Source organism: Cervus canadensis, chromosome 8, assembly GCF_019320065.1.
Source record: "Cervus canadensis isolate Bull #8, Minnesota chromosome 8, ASM1932006v1, whole genome shotgun sequence".
Lineage (NCBI taxonomy): Eukaryota > Metazoa > Chordata > Mammalia > Artiodactyla > Cervidae > Cervus > Cervus canadensis.
The window spans coordinates 225,132-232,752 of NC_057393.1; positions in this window are offsets into that span (position 1 = coordinate 225,132).

Here is a 7,621-nt window from a genome sequence, read left to right on the forward strand (position 1 = left end):
AGGAGGATGGAAGACACACAACTACCGTGAGTGAGCAGCCCTTGACTGGTGGGTACCGCCTGGGTTCTCCAGTCGACTCTGCCACCAAACTTGGCTGCAGATGCTGGCCAGGAACCAGAGCTGCTCTGCCCGTCACACCGGGAGGAGGCTTCTTTGTCGCCGGTGCACAGAGAGAACCCAAGTCTGTGCCTTCAGGCGCCTCTTCTGCCAGGCTCCGTGCAGAAGGCTCAACCTGAGCCTTGTTCTTCATGTTCTTCTCCTTCAGGTAAATGGTGATAAAATGAGGCGAAGGAAGGGCCTAGAAGTTGGGCACCTCCCTTTTCTGCAGCTGTTTTATTTTCTTCTCCTTCTGTAAGTGACTTTTTTGTAACAAAACTGAAAGGGCACATTTCCACAGTTCTCACTGGGATTTTGGGTTTCAAATGTACCCGTCTTGGGGCGATTGTTGGGCTCTTATGACTCCTGTCTGCTCTTCACCCTCGTCCTCTTGGGTGGGTTTGGGTTCTTTTCTTCCAAACAAAGGCAGGAGTCCTGGGGACAGTGAGTGGAATTTCTTTCTTATCGGGATCACCCACAACACCTAAGAAGATATGGTAAGGGCAAGGCTTTGCATAAATTTAAAGTGTTTATCCTGCAATACCCTCTTTGCTTCTCGCTGTTTGATTCTTTTTCCATTTCAAAATCAAAGCCAATAGGCACAGTGGGTGGCTTCTCTGGCAGTTTCTTAGGAAAAATGTGCCCACTGTAAAGAATTCCAGAATCCAGTTTCCGTGCTTTAGATTTGTAGAGCCCTGCTTCTACAGGATTACATTTCTTGGATTTTCCACTTGTTTCCAATACCTCCACCACCTCTTGCTGCAACTTAATTCTCTTCTCCGACTCTTGCTTCTCACTACTTTTTAGGATCTGCTGTATATGGGAAGAAAAACCTGGAAAAGAATAGGTATGTGTTTATGCGTGGCTGAATTAAATTCCTGTACACCTTATACAAACACAACACTGGACACCAACTCTATTCCAGTGTAAGATCAAAATGAAATTGCACAGAAAGCAAAAAGGGGAGGGCGGGGCACGAAAAATGCTGCCTTCTTGTGGCCGTTTTCCATAACGAGACAACGTCGAAAGTTGTGCTGATGGGCACTTAATATACAGAAGGCCCATGGGGTTGTGACTAAACAACACCAGCCTTCAAGGAATGTTCTAGGAGCGTTTATCAAAACGTTCAAGAGTCAATTGCAAGAGGTTTCACTCATACCCTTTAAAAAAAGACAGGAAATTTAAAAAAAAAAAAGACAGGAAATTATGTCAATCTTGCTAAATATTAGAGAAATCCGAATCAAAACTACAATGAGGTATCACCTCACACTGGTCAGAATTTGTCAAACACTCAAAGAACCAAGGCTGGAGCGGGCGTGGAGAAATGAGAACCCTCCTCCATCGATGCTGGAATGTAAACCGGAAACAGCCACTGTGGAAACTGCGTGCGTGCTAAGTCACTTCAGCCGTGTCTGACTCTTGCCGGTCCTGTGGACTGGAACCCGCCAGGCTCCTCTGTCCATGGGATTCTCCAGGCAGGAATACTGGAGTGGGTTGCCACGCCCCCCTCCAGGGGATCTTCCCCAACCAGAGATTGAACCCATGTCTTTTATGTTTCCTGTGTTGGCAGGTGGGCTTTTTACCACTAGCGCCGCCTGGGAAACCCATGGAGACAGTGTGAAGTTTCCTTAAACAACGAAAATAGGAACAAAATGACAATATTCCTGTCAACTTAAAAAAAATATTCACAACCTAAAAGTTGAGTTATGTTTTATTCATTGGGAACTTTTAGAATTTCAAGCCCAGGAGACACCATCTCGGGTAACTCTGAGGGAACTGCTCCCAGGAGGTGAAGGGAGGAGCCAGGTTACACAGAACTCTGTAACGAAGGGCAGGTGGTCTGAACATCAAGACTATTGCTAAAGAAAGCCAGATACCCTGAGGGAAGGGATTTAGTGCTCTTCTGTGTGCGGGAAGATGCCTGAAATGACTCCTTTCAGGTGCACCTCACCTGTCTGGGGCCAGCGTCCTGTTTTCACGTCCTGAGCGTCCTTTCCTCAGGGCTCGCCTTAGAGCGTCTGCAGTCTGACGGCTGCTAGAGAGCAGAGATGCCTCTCCTTCCCGAGCGCCCCGAGGGCTCCCTGGCTCACTGGAGGGCTGCAATTGCTGGTGACTCTGACATCCTTGTTTGCTGACACAGCAGGAAACAGCCCACTTCTCACTCCCTAACACCCTACACACAAATAAACTCTAAATAGTTTACAGATCTCAATGTGAGGACACTCTAAACCCTTGGGGAAAGTACAGGCAGAAAATGCTTTGTTGTAAATCACAGCAGCAAGCTCTTTTTGGATCCACATCTTAAGAGTAACAATAAATAAAAATAGGCCAAAAGGATGGAATTAACCTTAGCAGAATTTTCACAGCTAAGGAACCCCTAAATAAAAGAAAAACACAACACTCAGAATAGGAAAAATATTTCAAACAAAGATCCCCACAAAGAATTCATCTCCAAAACATACAGACAGCTCAATATCAAAAAACAAAAATACCCAATAAGAAATGGGCCAAAGATTTCAATGGACATTTCATGAAGAAGGCATACAGATGACAATTAACCACTTGAAAAGGCGCTCAGCACCACTAATGGTTAGAGGAAGGCCAATCAAAAGTCCAGTGAGCTATCACCTCACCCCAGTCAGAATGGCCGTCTCAGAGACCCTCCAACAATACATGTTGCAGAGGATGCGGAGAGAAGGGAACTCCCCTGCACTCTTGGTGGGAATGTAAATCGGTCCATCTAATACGCAAAGAGTATGAAGTTTCTTTTTGAAAACTAAACATAGAAATATCATAGGATCCAGCAATCCCACACCTAGGTGTAGATATGGAAAAAACCAAAATTTGAAAAGACTATGATCACAGCAGAAATAGATGTTTTTTTCTGGAACTCTCTTGCTTTTGTGATGATCCAGCAGATGTTGGCGATTTGAACTCTGGTTCTTCTGCCTTGTCTAAAACCAGCTTGAACATTTGGAAGTTCACAGTTCACTTATTGCTGAAGCCTGGCTTGGAGAGTTTTGAGCATTACTTTACTAGCATGTGAGATGAGTGCAATGGTGCGGTAGTATGAGCATTCTTTGGGATTGCCTTTCTTTGGGATTGGAATGAAAACTAACCTTTTCCAGTCCTGTGGCCACTGCTGAGTTTTCCAAATTTGCTGGCATACTGAGTGCAGCACTTTCACAGCATCATCTTTCAGGATTTAAATAGCTCAACTGGATTTCCATCACCTCCATTAGCTTTGTTCGTAGTGATACTTTCTAAGGCCCACCTGACTTCACATTCCAGGATGTCTGGCTCTAGGTGCATGATCACACCATCATGATTATCTGGGTCATGAAGATCTTTTTTGTACAGTTCTGTGTATTCTTGCCACCTCTTCTTAATATCTTCTGCTTCTGTTAGGTCCATACAATTTCTGTCCTTTATTGTGCCCATCTTTGCATGAAATGTTCCCTTGGTATCTCTAATTTTCTTGAAGAGATCTCTAGTATTTCCCATTCTAATGTTTTCCTCTATTTCTTTGTATTGATTGCTGAGGAAGGCTTTCTTATCTCTCCTTGCTATGAGAAACATATATACAGGTCAGGAAGCAACAGTTAGAACTGGACATGGAACAGCAGACTGGTTCCAAATAGGAAAAGGAGTACTTCAAGGCTGTATATCATCACTATGCTTATTTAACTTATATGCAGAGTACATCATGAGAAACGCTGGGCTGGAAGAAGCACAAGCTGGAATCAAGATTGCCGGGAGAAATAGCAATAACCTCAGATATGCAGATGACACCACCCTTATGGCAGAAAGTGAAGAAGAACTAAAGAGCCTCTTGATGAAAGTGAAAGAGGAGAGTGAAAAAGTTTGCTTAAAGCTGCACATTCAGAAAACTAAGATCATAGAATCTTGTCCCATCACTTCATGGCAAATAGATGGGGAAACAGTGGAAGCAGTGTCAGGCTTTATTTTGGGGGGCTCCAAAATCACTGCAGATGGTGATTGCAGCCATGAAATTAAAAAACGCTTACTCTTTGGAAGGAAACTTATGACCAACCTAGAGAGCATATTAAAAAGCAGAGACATTACTTTGCCAACAAAGGTCTGTCTAGTCAAGGCTATGGTTTTTCCACTGGTCATGTATGGATGTGAGAGTTGGACTGTGAAGAAAGCTGAGTGCTGAAGAATTGATGCTTCTGAACTGTGGTGTTGGAGAAGACTCTTGAGAGTCTCTTGGACTGCGAGGAGATCCAACCAGTCCATCCTAAAGGAGATCAGTCCTGGGTGTTCATTGGAAGGACTGATGCTGAGCCTGAAACTCCAATACTTTGGCCACCTCATGCAAAGAGGTGACTCATTGGAAAAGACCGTGATACTGGGAGGGATTGGGGGCAGGAGGAGAAGGGGAAGTCAGAGGATGAGATGGCTAGATAGCATCACCGACTCGATGAACATGAGTCTGAGTAAACTCCGGGAGTTGGTGATGGACAGGGAGGCCTGGTGTGCTGCGATTCATGGGGTCGCAAAGAGTCAGACATGCCTGAGTGACTGAACCGAACTGAACTGATGATTACAGCTGCACTAGGGCCATAAACAAGACATGGCACCAATCTAAGAGCAGAACACAGATGAACAGATAAAGAAGATGGGGTACCTAGACATAACACAGTATTATTCAGCCACTAAAAGGTATCAAATAATGACATTTCCAGTCACAGGGAGGAAAGTAGAGGTGATCATTCTAAATGAAGTAGAGAAGACAGAGCAAGACAAGAATCATATGGCATCACTTCTAGGTGGATTCTAAAAATGGAGACACATGAACTTCTTTACCAAAGAGAAACGGCCTCACTGACATGGTTCCCAAGAAGAAGCTTGCAGTTACCAAGGAGGAAAGTGGAAGGCAGGGAGGAATGAGCTGGTTCAGATTAACATACACACACTACTCTTTATAAAACCATCCACAAGGACCCACTGCATAGCACAAGGAACCCTCCTCAACACTCCGTAATGACTTACGTGGGAAGAGAGCCTGAATAAGAATATGATGCGTCCAGCTATGCATGACTCACACCTGGAAGGACACACCTCACTCATCACTGTGCTCAGTCGCTCAGTCGTGTCTGACTTTTTGCGACCCCATGAACAGTAGCCTGCTAGTCTCCGCTGTCCATGGAATTTTCCAGGAAAGTGTAAGGTACAGTTCCGGCGAGGCAGAAAAGGAAAGACGACCTCAACAGAAGTAGGTTACCTTTATTCAGGTAAGGAGGGGCGACAGTCGGCCGAACGACCAGGCTGAGCGCCAAAAGGGATCAGGGAGGCTTCATACTTATAGGGAGGTTTGTGGAAGCGATAAGGGAAACGTCAATCAGGTGGGATATTTTGAGTATTCTTTTGTTGAGATGACACTTGTAGTTGGGCAGGGGGTGATAAGTCTTCTGGGCGGGTGTAGGGGGTGGTAGGTTTCTGGACAGGGGGTGATAAGTCCCAGATAGATGCAGCTGGCCTGGAGCATCAGGATGGAACTAAAGTTATGCTTTGTTTTCTCCGAAGTTAGATGATTCAGCAAGGGGCCTTTGAGACTGTTGTTCTCTTTTCTAGGCCCAAAAGACTCCTTCATTCCAGACCCTGAAATCATTAAAAAAGGGGGGAAAGGGCGCCATATCTCTCTGGCTACTTCCTGCTGGATAGGGGCGATGGTTTTGGGTCTGGAATGGAGGATCGTCCTAGGGCCCACAGTCTCCTTTTTCTGAGCTTGAGGTGAGGCTCTCGAGAAGAAGAATGGTCTTGACCTGATCTTGAGAGATGGCCCGAATCCGTTCTTGGAGAAACCTTTGAAAGAGATTAAAGAGACAGGGTCCAAATAAGAGGAATAGAATGATAAGTACCAATGGTCCCAGAAAGGGAGCAACCAAGGGAGTATCTGTTGGAACAGGTCTTGGGGAGTGTAAAGGTTTAGTAACTCTTTTCTGCGGCGTTCAATTCTATCTCTAAGTTCTTTGACTCGGCCCTGGACTATGCCCGTTTCATTAACAAAATAGCAGCAGTCTTCTAGGAAAAGGCAGGTCCCTCCCTTTTCTGCGGTGAGAAGGTCCAGGGCTCGCCTATTTCGTAGGGCCACAGAAGCTAATGAGTTAATTTGTTTTTGGATTGAAACGAAGGACTCTACTACCTGCTCCATGTCTTCATTAAGTTCTTGGGACAGCTTGTAATAGAAATGGGCAGAGGTCGAGAGGCCTCCAATCCCGGTGCCTAGGGCTGCTGCTATGCCAGTCCCAATCAGGAGGGGGCTATGACAGCTCGTCTTTTTCTGTGGGAAAGTTCCCCTTGGGGGTAAACTATTTGTTCTATCTCTTCTTCTTTGAGGAATGTTAGGCCTGGGGTCAGGAAGACCAAGATGCAGGGTCCAGGGGGGTCTAAGGGCAGGCATGAATATGCATAGGTCCCACAGAGAATGAAGATTCCTGGATTGGTACAATTATTTGTGCTGTTCCAGAGAACCCAAGTGGAACAGAAGGAGGGAACCGAGTTTGTAAGACCAGTGTAGTTGGGACTAGAGTAGTTAATACAGGTTAGGTTTGAAGAGGCTGAGAGTAGGACATTGTCAGAGACTGGCCCAATGAGTTGTGTAGTTTTCTGTTGGGAAGGGGAGGTATAGTTGTCCTGTGACAGCCAGGTTGAGGGTAAGGGAATTGCTATGTGTGGTGAGGGAGACAGTGACATGCATATCCAGCACTGGGATGTGTGTTGTGTGTACTGGAAGAATTGGAAGGAAGAGTTGAGAAGGCGGGTAAGGTGTTGGTTGCCAGAGGGAGGTTTCAGGAGAGGCCGTAATTGGGAAAGGAGGTCTAGGCGTTTGTAAGGCTCAGGGGTCGCCTGTAACCGGGAAATTATGTTCTTTATAACTTGTTCTTGTTTTTTTTCCCGATTTTGATCTAGTACTCTACCTCCATCTGAGTACTCCCAGTGGGTAATGGGATAAAAACATATGTTTCTTCCATTTGGCTTATGGCAGGTACTCACGAAACTCCCTCTCTTTTGTACTTTGACAGTGAGTAGGGATTTGGGCTTCCCACCCCCGAGGTTCATGGTGCATGGTATTGGAGCTGTATTATAACATGAGGACTGTACGTAGGCATAAATGTCTGAGCAGGGGCAGGGAGTAGCCAGAAGGCTGGGGAGTGCAGCAAGGATAAGGAGCAGAGGAGTCATGGGCTGTTGGTTAGGCAGTGCAGAGGAAATAACACCCTAGGAGTAGAACACAGCTGGCAACGTAGGCGATACCCACGGAAAGACGAAGGATAGGTGGCCAGTCCTGAGGGGAGACAGTTACTAGGCCTATAGCAAGGACTAAGATTAGGAGTGCAGTTATGGTTAGAGAGACAGGGAGAGGCCAGTCAGGGTGAGTGGCAGAAGGCCCCAAGTTGGTGGTTGTTTGAATCTGAGGAGGAACAGTGCTTATTAGGATGTAGAATGATGTAGAGAATGAGAGTAAAGAAATCAATTTCGTCTGGAGTCAGGTTGTAGA